General features: G+C 53.8%; 1 protein-coding gene across 2 annotated transcripts in view; it reads left to right on the top strand.

The window, feature by feature from the left end:
• RNF123 (ring finger protein 123) overlaps positions 1–14,367 on the top strand; it is a 1,761,234-nt gene that overhangs the window by 56,105 nt on the left and 1,690,762 nt on the right. The gene's annotated exons all lie outside the window — the stretch shown is intronic.

The raw sequence follows: 14,367 nt of genomic DNA, 5'->3' as shown, positions 1-14,367 counted from the left end.
CAGATCGGTAAAGCTTTGAAAAAATATAATTGGCATGGGAGTACATTCATTTTGATCGCATTGATGTGACCAGACCAGGAGAGCATCAAATCCCCTCAAGTGCAGACAAAGTTTGGGATGCTGGTAACCAATATGGGGTACTAGGCTGCCCTGTTCATATTCAGCTGTATCAGCTTAGCGTCCCCATAAGCCACCTGCACCCCTAGGTATCTAAAATGGTCCATCTCCCATCTCAATCCCAAGCTAGGCAACTCCCCCGCCTCTCTCTCTCTCAGTTCTGCTAGGGGAAACGCCAGGGATTTACACCTATCTAGGCACAGTCCTGAATAAGTCGCAAACTGGTCCATCAGCCTCAGTAAGTGCGATTTGGCATCACGCAGAGATGTAACATAGAATAGCGCAACATCCGCATAGAGTGAAATAAGGTGCGTACCATGCCCAATTTGTATGCCCCAGCAGCCCAGCTCCTGTCTTGCCCATATCACCATTGGCTCAATGGCCAGAGCAAACAGCCGTGCGACAGTGGGCACCCCAGCCACGTGCCCCGCCCCAACAACCACTGCACCGACCTGGTCCAATCCCCAGCTTCCCAAGGATTTCGAGCAAGTACCCCCAATCCACCGTGTCCAACGCCTTTTCAAAGTCGATGGACACCAAAGCCATCTCCTCAGGGGCCTCCTGCGTCTCATGCAATACATGTGCCAGCCGCCTTATGTTCATTGAAGTACTACGGCCCGGAATAAAACCGCACTGGTCCTTGTGAACTAAATGGGGCATATGATGTCCCAACCGTTTGACTAGCCCTTTACATTAAATTTTTATATCTGAGCTAATCATCGTCGGGGGTCGGTATGCCGCCGGGTCCTGGACATCGCCGCCCAGCTTTGGAATCAGACAGATTTCACCCTCATGCATCGTAGGGGGCAATATTCCCCTCTCAAATGCCTCATTTAAAGTTTGCAACAAAGGGCGGGCTAGTACTGCTGAATATGCTTGATAATACTCAATGGGCAACCCGTCCCCTCCCGGTGCCTTGGCCCTAGGTATGTCAGCTATTGCCTCCATCAGCTCCTCCTCCGTGATCTGCGCATCTGGATCCGTCCAAACCTCATCCGATACCTGCCTCAACTGTAAATCCTACAAAAAGGCGATATAATGGTCCGCACTTACCAGGGGGTCTGCCCTGTACACTGTCTGCAGGTGTTGCCGGAACACCTCCAGCATAGCAGCGTGAGTGTAGACCAGCTCGCCCGACTGGGCTTGAAGACTAGTAACCAATGGGGGGGGCCTGCTCCTTGCGCAAAATCCAGGCCAATAACCAACCAGACTTATCTCCCTCTGCATGTAGCCGCTGGCGATATTTCGTATGGGTATACTTATCCAGCCTATCCCAAGTATCTGCAACCTGCTCCCATAATACACGCTCTCGTTCCTGGGTGTCCTCTTGCCCCTGTGACCCTGACTGAAGCTCAGCTAACCTTTTCTCCCTATCCTGGAGCTCAGACTGTAATTGCCTCCAAACGCCATATGTCAGCCCCATTGCCGCCCCTCTAACCACCGCCTTCATCACATCCCTCTCATGGGCTCCATTACTTGCAGTGCCCCAATTAAGGGACATATACCCTGTTAACTCATTCGAAATTGCCTCCTTCCCAACCGGATCCTCCAGAACATCAGCAGGGAGCCGCAATCTACGGGAGCCCTGCTCACCCATTGCTCACCGCACCAAGCAGCATACAGGCGCATGATCGGACAAGAAACGCGCCAGGTGTATAATCTCTGCTGCCATAAACGTCGGGTACTCTGTCGCTAGTACCCTATCTAGACGACTATGTGTGTTATGAGTGGGTGTAAAACAGGTGAATATTTTCTGAGTCGGGTGGTGCTCTCTTCAAACATCCCGAATGCCTAGGTCACTCATTAGTTTTTGCAACTGCTTAGTCCTACGCGGCTTGATGCCCCTTCAAGGGGGGCATCTATCCATCTCTGGATCCACCACACAATTAAAGTCTCCCAACCATAGTAGGGGAATGTCCAAGTCTATAGTGATCAAATCCTGTAAAGCCCCAAAGAAATTTGGTTCAACAATTTTAGGGGCATAGGTGTTGAGTATACTGATATCTCTGCCATCTAGCTTGCACCGCAAAAACACGTAGCCACCTTCTACATCTGCTTTGGCATACTGTAGTGTAAACGGGGCCCCAGGTGCCACCCAAATCAACGCCCCCCTGGCATAGGTAGAATACGACTAGTGAAACAACTGCCCCCTCTACTTTTTGGCCAGGCGCCCCGCCCCAGCATCAACCAGATGTCTCCTGCAAGCACTCCATCATTATACTATGCCGCTTAAGGAATGAGAGGACCTTATGCCGTTTGGCGCAGGTGCCTAACCCCCTAACATTCCAGCTAAGGAACTTTACTACATCTGTCATGTTCATACATTCGCACCTCCTGTCCAGCAACGCGCCAGGACTCTGCACTCTTCTGCAATGACTCACTCTTGTGCACAACACCACTGAAATTCAAACCATAACAACTAAACCAACAATACCCCTCACCCATGGGCAATGCTCTACTACCATCACAGACGATTTTGCCCACCCACTGCTCGTGCCAGGATGTGCACAGCATCCCACTAAGCCCAACAGGGGCAACAAGAAAGCATTGCATCCCCGGTCCGCCCACCCACCCACCACATATCAATAATCCCACTGCCAATCTGAAATACACCCGCTTCATTTATACTTAATCCAGGCAACATCCACACCCCTGGGTCCCGTCCAAACCTACAAGTCCAAAAGCAATAATCAACACCATACAGCATTACCGCACTCCTGCGTAGTAGTCCTGCGTCAGCGAGCAGCGCTGTAGTCCAGCAGTCCATGATTAATCACTTTCACTGACACCCCCAGTAGGATCCTCCAACAAGGTCTCGGGCACAACATCTATTGTTAGTGGCAGAGTCTGATCCTGCGTATCCGGTTCAGCGGAAGCAGCTCCCAGCAAGTCGACCTCTGTAGCGCACTCTACAAGGGGTCAGACTGCAGTGTTCCATCATTTCCCACCGTTATCCTCCGCTGTGACGACACCGGAGCGTTTTGCGATTCCGTTCGATTCTTCTGTCGTCGCCGGCCCCCTTCCGGCCGTGTCCCCCATCGTTGCTTCTGACCCCATGCTTCTCTGGGCGGCAATCTGTCACCACGGATCTCCAGCCACTCCCAGACATCTTCCGGGGAGTCAAAGAATTGCACCTTACCCCCCCCCGAAATCACCTTCAACTTGGCAGGATACAGGAGCATATATTGCATGGTCAGGTATCGCAGCTTACGCTTCACACCCAGGAAGGATTTTCGAAGTTCCTGTACTTGCTTAGTGTAATCCAGATATATAGTCACTTTATTGTTTTCATACTGGAGGTTCTGGTGTTCCCTTGCCGCCCTCAGAATGCAGTCTCTATCCTGATAGTTGAAATTATTTTTTTTTTTTAATTGTTTTTATTCGTCAACAAACACGTATATTGCCGGCCCCTGTAACCCAGAGGTATCGGCCCAAGCAACATACTGATCATGACATTGACAGTTTTATCATAATAGGATACTTGGAATGCATTTCAGATGAAAGCCAACTTCCCCAACTCTTTCCCCCCCCCCCAGCCTCCCAACTCCCTCCCCACGACCGCACCATATTGTACCCAACCAACGATAGCATGTATTGAGCATAAGCCGGACCGATCCATTCCCAATCCCTGTGTGTACCCCCCTTCCGTGGGAAACTAGATGCGCACCTCCTCCCACTCCTCTGGAACTGGCTCCAGGGGGAGACCCCTATAGTCTGCCCACCTCTTCCATATCTTATAGTGTTTACGGGGGCACCCCCTAGCTGCAAAGATAGGGAGCTCCATGCCCATGTTGATGTCCAAGCCCCTCTTCCACACATTCAGCGAGGGGGCAGTCGGCGTTTTCCATGCCCTGGCGATATTCCTCTTGGCCAGTGTGAGACCCAGCAACAATAGATGCCGCTTGTATATGTTACCACCAATATCCTCCATGATGTGCAGGAGTGTCAGCTTGGGGTCCGCGGGAAGATCCCAACCCAACACCTCGGATAGACAAGCCAACACCCCTCTCCAAAACCGAGACAATGACCCACAAAGCCACACGGTGTGAAAGAAGGAACCCTCCTCCCGACTTCAGCGGAGACACTCCAGAGAGGCGATCAATCCCGCCCGCCACAGCCTCCGCCGGGTAATGTAAGCCCTATGCAGATATTTAAATTGTATAAGACGGAGTCGGATAGCTATGGCTGCTCCCCGTGGTGAGGCCAGTGCACCTTTCCAATCAGTCTCATCGAGGGGCCCAACATCGTCCTCCCATTTCCCTTTGAGCTGCTGGAGCGACGGGGCGCTGTGGATAACAAGTGATCGATATATCTTGGAGATTTTCTTGTCATGTAGGTCTCCCATAAAAAGCTTCGCTTCCACTGGGCTGAAGTCAGCTATGGAGTCTAACCCCACCAGGCTGGGGGAGAGTGCGTGGCGAAATTGTAGATATCTATAGAACTGCGTCCGGGGCATGCTGAACTCCTGTTGAAGGTCCTGGAAGGACTTCAGAACACACCCACACACCCACGCACCACGTCACCTATGGTGGAGATGCCAATCCGATCCCACCCCTCAAACCCTGACAGGGCTGCCAACTGCGGTAGTCACCCATTGTGCCACAGTGGGGTCTCCCGCGTGAGCACGCCCCACCACCCAATGCGCGTCAGCGCCTGACGCCAAAGTTGGAAAACCACTTGCGTCACTGGTGGCAACTGCACCCGATGGACAGCGGAATGGAGCAAGGTGTGAAGTGTGTGTTGGGCCATGAGCCGCCGCTCCACCGCGTACACCGGGTCCCCCTCCCATACCACCACTCGTTCAGCACCAGCAGGTGGGAGGCATGATAATATGAGAGCAGATCCGACGTTGCCAGACCCCCAGTATATGTTGAAAGGAAGCACGTCCGCAAGGCTACTCGCACCACCCCGCTTTCCCACAAAAACTGACCCAGAGTCGAGTTCACCCGACAAAACCACTCCGGTAGGATTATATAGGGGTGATTCTGCAGCTGATACAGAAGGCGGGGAAGAGCCACCATCTTAAAAATCGCAGACCGGCCAAAGATAGTGAGTGGCATGCGAGTCCACAATTTGATGTCCCGACAAACCTGTTCCCACACGGGCACCACGTTTCGCCCCCAAGAGATCGCCGGGGTAGGTGATAAACATACCCCCAGATACTGAAGCCACCCCCTCCGCGATCCGCACCGAGGAGGCCCACTCTTGCACCGGAGTCGGACCCCCAAGTACCCACAGCGTGGACTTCCGGGGATTCATAAAGAGACCCGACATCTCACCGAATATTTGCATGATCCGGAGCAGCCGGGGCCCCGTACGATCAAGGTTCGTCAGAAAAAAGAGGACATAATCTGCGTAGAGGGCTATTCGATCGGCCAGGCCAGTTTCCCACTCGAATCCGGAGATCTGCGCGTCCATTCGCATCCATACCGCCAACGGCTCCATGGCCAGGGCGAACAGGTACGGGGACAGGGGACACCCCTGGCGCGTTCCACGTCATATGGGGAACGGCAGCGAGGACGCCCCCGCCACCCTAACCGAGGCCGTAATCTCCATATAGAGAAGCCGCACATAGGACAGGAACCGCGGCCCGAAATTCAAGCGCTGCTGCAGCAGCAGGAACAAATAGCGCCAACTAAGGGAATCAAACACCCTGTCCATATCTGCCAACAATAGGGCTGCCGGGACCCCTAGCCGCTGCACTTCAGCAATCGCCACATGGGCCCGCCGGATGTTATGTCGCGTGGCACGTGAGGGCATGAACCCCGCCTGGTCCGGATGGACCAGCGAGGCGATATATGGTAGGAGGCGATTGGCCAAAGCCTTCACCAGAATTTTAGCCTCCACATTGAGGAGGGAGATCGGACGATACGAGGCGTGCTCCTCCGGGGGCCTACCCGGTTTGTGGAACACTACAATCTCAGCATGCCTCCAGTCCCGGAGCAACAACCCACACTCTCTGGCCTCCTCCACTACTGCCGTATAATGTGGGCCTAATGGTAGAAAGTACTTCTAAAAAAACTCGCTCGGGAACCCGTTCGGGCCCGGAGCCTTGCCAGAGTTCAGGCCACCCAGAGCCTCCCCCAATTCCTCCGCCGTTAGCGGATGGTCCAATGCTGTCCGTGCCGTGTCGGGCAACACCGTGACCGGGTGATCACTTAGGAATCGCCTCACCGCCGTTGCCGTAAGGCTCTCACAGGGGCTATATAGCCCCGCGTAGTAGGTAGCAAAACTATTGGCCAGCGCCCCCGGGTCCACTATGGGTGCTCCCCCATGATCCACTATCCCTGGGAGGTCCTGAGCATGATACATCCCCTGACACAACCTGTGCAGCATTGCACCCGACTTGTCTCCCCACTGGTACACTCGACTCCTAGTGGCTAGCCACACCTGACGTGCCTCGTCAAGCAGCAGGGAACCATATAGCTGCTGCGCGTAAAGTAACTGCCGACAGTGCGCCATACGTCCCTCCTCCTGGCCCCTACGTTCCAGCTCCAGAACCTCAGCCTCCGCTCGGGCTAGCCCCGCTCGACGCTCACAGCGGGCCGCCGCACAGAAGGAGATATCCGCGCCACGAAGTGTCTGCTTCAGCGCTTCCCACAACATATCCGCCCCGGCCACGGAACCCCCATTCCGCGACAGATACTGATCTACCGCCTCAGTCATGTGCACTCTATAGTCGTTCTGTTGCAGGCGCCACACCGAAAGTCGCCAATGAAACGACCCCCCCACCCGCAAAACCGCAGACACCGGGGAGTGATCTGAGAGCCCGCGCGGTAGGATCTCTGCCGCATCCAACCGGGACACCGCGGCCCCGGATAAGAATATGTAGTCTAGCCGGGAGAAGGAGCCATGCACCGCCGACAAATACGTGTAAGCCCTGGCCGCACCATGACACCGCCTCCAGGCATCCACCCACGCCAGGCCCCCCACCATCGCATGAAGTTTTGCCTGTCCCCCCTCTCTCCCGCCCCCTTGACAGCCGGTCCCCATGTAGATCCATCACATCGTTCCAGTACCCTCCTATGATCCCCGGGACGTCCGGGATGTCCGCCCAACGCGCCATGAGCTGCTCCGCAAATGACCAGGACAAGGGCGGGGGGCGTACACACTACCGAACACCACCTGCTCCAATCCAATCCGGCCCAAAACAAAGACCTACCTCCCATATGTGTCTGCCCATGTCTGCGAATGCACAAAAGAGACCCGCTTGTGAACCAAGATACCCACACCCCTGGAACCCTGAACAAACCCCGCATGAAACACCTGCATGTATCCTTAGCGTTGTAGGCATAGCACCCTCGTCCTCAATAGGTGTGTCTCCTGTAGGAGTAACACGTCCGCCAATGCCCTCTTCGCATAATGCAGGATCGCCCCTCTCTTGATCTCATCAAGGGCACCCCGAACATTCCAGCTCAGCACTTTAATTGTAGCTAATCGGCCACTAGTCCCCGGGGAGCCTGTCGCCATAGAAATCATATCCAAAACATAGTGGCCACTCAGGGACTCCGACGTCCGCCCCCTCCCATGCCCAGTACTGTACTAAGGTGCGGTCAACCCCTAATCTAAAACCCCAACTTCCCAACAATCCCCCCCAACCCCGCTCCCCCCACCCCATACCTCACAAACATGGAAGTACCTTTTGCGGTGAGAAACTTCCCCAGGCCCAAACCGTGAACCTCAGTAGTCCTCAACCAATGGATCCCCAACATGCCCCACCACCAATTCCCAAAGACCCCGCCCGCAGCTAGGTACGGCGGTGGTCGCCCCCCATTTCTGTCCCCCGGACCAAGGCAGCCCCCTGCATCTAGGAGAGTAAAGCAGCCGGCGGCATGTCCATGACGCGAAGACCAAGAAGTCTCGCACCCAAGGAACCTCCGGGCCCTCTATGTCCAATCGGCGGATGACCTGCCTCCGGGCCAGCCCCCCGCCGGGCTTCCCCTGACTTATGCCGGCGGCGGGATCTGGAACGCCGCTGCTTCTTAGCGATAGTCCCTGCCACCTCATTTTGGGAAGAGTCCGATTCTCGACCAGGGGGTGTATGAGGACGCAACTTTACAGTCTCATCTGTCCATTTAAAGACTTCCTCTGGCGATTCGAAGAACAGTGTTAGGGACTCATATACGACCCTCAAGTGCGCTGGATATAGAAGAGCATAGGATACGTGGAGCTCTCGCAACCTGGCCTTGGCCGCTAGGAAGGACTGACGCTGCGGTTGGACCATCCGTGTATAGTCCGGGAATATAAGTATGCGGGAATTTTCGAACTGAAGCGGCTCCCTCTCTCTGGCCTGGCGGAGGATGACATCCCTATTGTGGTAGTTCAGGAGCTTAGTGATAATCGGCCGGGGACGGGCCCCCACTGGCGGCCTCTGGACCAGAGCCCGGTGCGCCCGCTCCACTACGAAGCAGCGGGACAGCGATTCAGCCGGGAGCCAGCCCTCCAGCCACTGGGAGAGGAAGCGCTCCATGTTGTTCCCCTCGCAGCCCTCCAGAAGCCCCACAAAGCGCAGGTTATTCCTGCGGGCCCGCCCTTCTACATCCTCTACCCTGCCTGCCAGGCCCCGCTGGGTTGATTCTAGGGTCGCTACCTGCTTCCTCATCGTCGCAACCTCCTCCTCCACGCTCGACACCCTGGTTTCAGTCTCTGTAATGCGGGTCACCGCGTTTCGCAGGTCTTGACGCAGCAGCATTACGTCCAAGGCAACTGCCCCAATCTTGGCATCCAGCATATCCCGGGACTGCGTTATGGCTGCTAGGAGGGCGGCATTATCCGGCACCGCCCCCGAGGGGCCCCCGGCCACCAACCTCGCCAGGCCCGGACCTGTGAATTTATCGATAGGCCCCTGCTTCGCCGCCCCTCCACCAGGTTTGTCTCTGGTCATCGTTGCAAATTAATGCTCCAAAGCCACCTCCGCGCAAAGTCCCCCGGGCCCGACTGCAAATCCTCTCTCCCCCCCCCCCCCCCCCCCCCCCCCTTCCTATGCGGCCACCTCCAGGATAATGCCCCTGTCACCTGTCCTCCGCCCCAGTCCTCCAGGGGAAACCACGTGGCCGGGGCCCAGCCGGTCCTCCGGTACCCAGCCCGCGTCGGACCAGGCCCAGTCTCTGCCACATAAAGGGGGAGGGGGGGGGGCCCCCCCGACGCTGCTTCTCCAATTATGGCTCGGGCAGGCACGACATCCAATACATCCCAGCCGGCCAGGTCATCCGTGCCCCGTCGCCACCAGGAACCAATAGGCCCTAGCCCCTCTCCAGCCGGGTCAGGCGGCCGCTCAGCAGTCCTCGGAGCTCCCAACCAGGTACCCCGGGGGTGGGGGGGAAGGGACGAGAGCCCTATGCGATCTCTCAATCACAAACCCATCCGACAATCGGGGCACAGCTGGGTACGAATCCAGCGATCCAGGAACTGCTTGGCCACCACCAGTTCTGCCCTTTATGGGATGCCCAGCACTCGAATATTGCTGTGTCTCGCCCTCCCCTCCGCCTCCTCAGCACAAATCTCTAGTGCCTTGGTAACCACAGTCATCTGCTGCTTGAGGGTAACCACCTCGCCTTTCAATTCTGCTATATATCCCTCCACACTCGTGACTTTATCAGCTACCTTCCGGAGGTCCGCGCGTAGTTGGTTCACATCCACAGAGATAGTATCTATTCTGTCCTCCAGCGCCTTCCTGGAGCCCTGTATGACTACCATGAGTTCCGCGCTGGTGGGCTCCGGGCTCTCCCCTCCCGAATCCCGTCCCGTCCCCACAGTCTGCCTGGTCAGGTGCAGGGGGTGGGGGGTGCCTAGGCGTAGTATATTTCTTGATGGTATTTGACCCAGTCTTATTCTGAGGCTTGTCTTTGCCCATTGCGACCCCCGGCGCGTGTTTCTGGCGCACTATCAGACATGATTCACTCGCCAAGGGACGATCCACTAATGAATTAAGGCCAGCAGACGTAGTAACACACAGTGGCAGCAATCCGGGTAAATGGCATACACTGCCCCCCCCCCCCCCCCCCCCCCCCCCCCCATCCCAGCGCAGAAGCCAGTGCTAAGCCTGTCCTAGCAAGTCCACCCTTGCAGCAACTCAGGACAGCAGGACCAGAACTAGGGCGCCGCAATCCACACAGGCAGTGAACGTGGGCAGGGCAAAATAATGGGCAATCAATGCAGCTCTCCGGCTGCTCCCTGTTGTGTCCCTCTTTAGGACCTCAATTATCCGCTGGTAATTTATTGCGGGCCCCACACGCTCACCAGGGGCACCGCAGCAGAGCTGGCATGTCAGTGTAGATGTCCTTAGTCCACACCGTCCAGCAATGTTCAGGCCTCTGAGCACGGTGGAAGGGAGGGCCCGATGGGGACACACACACACACACACACACGGACGCACGCACACACACACACACACACACACACACACACACCACCCTGACCAGGCCCAAAGCGGACCGCTGCGCCCACCCTAGGCCCACTCATCAGTACCAGCCAGAAACCCACAACGCTTTGCTTCTCCGCTGTCTGCACCCGGACGCCGGTAACAGGCAGCGCGTCACGGTAGCGCTCCTCTCACTTGGCCGGGGGTCCAGATGAGGCTGCTCCGACGTCCGGTTCCCAGGCAGTCCGCTCACTTAGCGCGCCGCTATCCACGGCCAGGATCTCGAGGCTGTTAACCGCAGTTGACGGCACCCAGAGGGCACAAGGAGGAGGCTCAACCAGCCGCGCTCGCACTCCTCCGAGGCCAAATCACCCCGGCAAGGCTTCCGGATGCAGCAGGTCCTGCGTAAGCCTGGGCAAAGCACTACGCTACGCTCGCGTAGTTTGCGAAGTTCGCGCTACTTCGCACTACGCGAACTGCACGTAGCACAGTGCGGACACGCGTAGTGTAGTGTTGCGGTCATTTTTTGCTTGCTCGCGGTCCTCAACGTCAAGTTGGCGACCGCGAGCAAGCAAAATGACATCCCGGCGAGACTTTTTCCTTGTTCGCGATCAGCAACTTCAAGTTGGCGATCGCGAACATGGAAAATAAACCTCCCGGCGAGATTCCCAACGCGAGGAGATCAGTTTTCTCATTGCGAGTGGTCGCGTATGCTCGCGACCGCTCGCGATGAGAAACAACCAGTTCGCGTTGAGAAAGCTGAAGCTCGAGTAAAAATCTACTCGAGCAGCAGAAAACTACAGCTCGCACTGTGCAAGATGCCATTTTCAATGATTGCACAGTGCCGGTTGCTTGTCCGCACTGTGCAATCATTGAAAACGACATCTGGCACAGTGCGAACAAGGTACTACGCAGTTCGCGAAGTGCTACGCGTAGCTCGCGTAGTGCGAACTTCACTTTGCGTAGCTTCGCGAAGTGGTACTTCGCGAACTACACCCAGGCCTAGTCCTGCGTAGGCCCAGGCGGCACTACGCATTTTGGCGCGCAGCGCGGGGCCACAGCTCACCCAGGACCGATCCGTTAGACCCAGGGGGGCTTCCAAATACCTTCCCCCCCACGCAGAAGTCGAGATTTCAGCGTGGTATCGAGGAGAAAAACAGGATATTCGGGTGGACGGATGGAGAGCTAAGGAGGCTCACGTCCTGTTGCCCATGTTGCTAGGCCATGCCCCCCAATGCGCCTGGCATCCTTGAATGAAACTACACGGGTCCAGGTGTATCGGTGCAAAGAGCACTGTGTTAAGCTGGGTCGCCATAATCTTTGCAAATAATTTAGCATCAATTTTTAATAGCGCTATATAGTGGTAGGATGTGCAGTGTGTAGCATCTTTGTACGATTTCGGAATCACCAACGCCATTACTTCTCCCATTGTTGGGTTACTGTCCCTGCCATCGTGCAGTGATTGAATAGGATGGTAAGTTTGTTTTGGGATTAACTGTAATCAGTCTGTTGTATAGAATGGGGCTGTGAGACCATCACGCCCTGGAGTCTTGTTGGATTTGAGAGTTTTGATGGCCAATCAAACCTCTTGTTGGAGGATTGGACCCTCAAAGGAGTCTGTCGGTTTTACTTAATTTTGGTGCTGGGTTGATTCCAGAAAGGCCTTTTTGTTTCCCAGTCAGGGGAGATACTGCAATATATTTTTTTATATTCTAAAGTGCAAAATTCATTGACTTTTCCTTCATCTTCCAATAGTCAAGATTCCGAGGTTGTCACTATTTTGCGTATATATTCCCTGTCGCCTCTCAGCAATCGGGTGGGGGGTGGGGTATTACCCATTTTTGTCTTTTGCCACAAATGATCAGTTTTTAAGGTGTAGCTCTGCCCTGTTGTTGTAATGCACGTGCAATAGGCCTATAGCCATTGTGAACATGCAAATAATATGACGGGAGAGCTGCTGTATCTGCTTTTGTTCTAGTCGCCAAATATCATCCCTCCGTGTCTGTACTTGAAGCGTGCGAAGCCTTGTTTCGCTTGGCTGCTACCACTATACAAGTATTTGCAGTGCAATAAGTCTCGCATTTGTGAGAGTTTAAGCTACTGGCATTGTAAATGACAATGCTTTTTATTTATATTTTAAAAACCAACACGTAAATAAAAGGCATTGTCATTTACAATGCCAATGGCTCAAACTCTCGCAAATGCAAGACCTATTTCATCGCAAATGCTTGTTCTTTGTTTGGAAGACCAAGCATATTAGAAAACGCAGTGGTAAATGCCCTGGTAACAACCCTCACAAAAACAAACAGGCAAGAATAATTTGTGCGGCTGCAAGATGGTAACCAATTCGAAATGTTACGAACAGTCCCAGCAGTAACATGCTCCTAAATCAACTGCCGTTGAGAGTGTGAGCTTGCTGCTGGGGTGATTTTGCGGAGCTTCCCCTATTGCCTGTGTCACTCCTGAGGTGTCCGAGAATGCTGTCGAAGCTTCTCCTGCTGCCGCCGGGAGACAGATGGCCCATAAAACAAGCATTAAAAATGCAATAGGTCTCGTCTTTTAAGTTGAAGCCATTAGCTTTCCTATACAATGCCATTAGCAAAGCAAACGGCTTTAACTTAATCAAAGGCGAGACCTATTGTATTTTCAATGCTTTTTGGTCCTTGTTCTCACCCCTCTTGTTTGTGGTCCATCTTGATTTACAGCCTTTGAATCCGTAGGCCTGCGTGGCAAAGCACATGTTGGCAGACTAACTGGAATTTGTATTCAAAAAGAGCACTGTATATCAACAGTGAAAAAAATACTACATAAAGTGTTATTTGCATCTCACCATGCTACTTTGGTGTTGCCTTCATTGTACCACAGTAGTGCGTCATATGTAATATGAATAACTCTAGGTTGTGCATCACCCTTCTATAAATGCTGAATGTAGCTAGGTGTAAGGGCTTCTACGTAGATGGAGACATTTACCTAAAACCGTAATAATTGTGGAGGGCACTACTCTTGACCGGATAAATATACTTATTTTATGAGACATGCTCTCCTTGTAGTGCCGAGTGGTGGTCCTGTTGGGCTGGTTCTACTCCAGGCTTGAGAAGCTCACGCAGCCTTGTGATTTTATTTCCTCATTGCAGACATGGTTTCTACGTATAAATCCAGGATGACAGAAACTAGAAACGAAATAAACCGCGCTATTTCGGGGTGGGGGAGAGGGGGTCCCTACACCTATTGACGATACCAGTCGCTCCCTGATAATTCTAATCTGACAGTTCAAACACTGTACGTGTTCAAGAAAAAAGACAGACCCTGTTTCTTCCTAAGACATAATCCCTTCTTGGGCAGCATCCGATTTCACATATGATTCAAAGTATATCTGTACAGCGCAGATACTGGAAGTACAGGCACACGTTGTATTTTCTCCATATTATGCAGCTCATCCCCTTCCACAGTTAGACATGGTCTCCGCTGGATGTGGTGGACAGAAATTTGCTCTTTGGAAATTAGGTCATTTCCAGTAGATCCCTTCACATCTTGAGCGGTTATGACGTGGAGTGATGTTCAATGGCTGCTTGCAGGTGGTACTTTAAGTTATTAGAACTTTCTTTGTTACCACCAGTTTTTTCGGCAAGGAATGAGTACGAGGTTGACAAGCTGTGACCAACGTGACAGGAGTTTGAATCCCACCAAATCTAACTCCGCACTTCAGCCGTCAGTCGATAAACCGAGCGCCTTAGTTTTGGCAATAGTTCCACCTGTTTGCAGTGCTTAAACGGCAAAACTGATATTAAGCGCTTGTGTTTATTATGGTTTTTCCACTGTACACAAATAGCCTATTGTGGGAAACACTTCTAAATGCTCTTGACCTTAATGCAGGCCCTTGTAATCGTCCA

This window comes from Triturus cristatus, chromosome 9 (assembly GCF_964204655.1).
Source record: "Triturus cristatus chromosome 9, aTriCri1.1, whole genome shotgun sequence".
NCBI classification, from domain to species: Eukaryota; Metazoa; Chordata; class Amphibia; order Caudata; family Salamandridae; genus Triturus; species Triturus cristatus.
The sequence above is the reverse complement of the archived record's forward strand: the minus strand, read 5'-3'. Positions and strand labels throughout refer to the sequence as shown.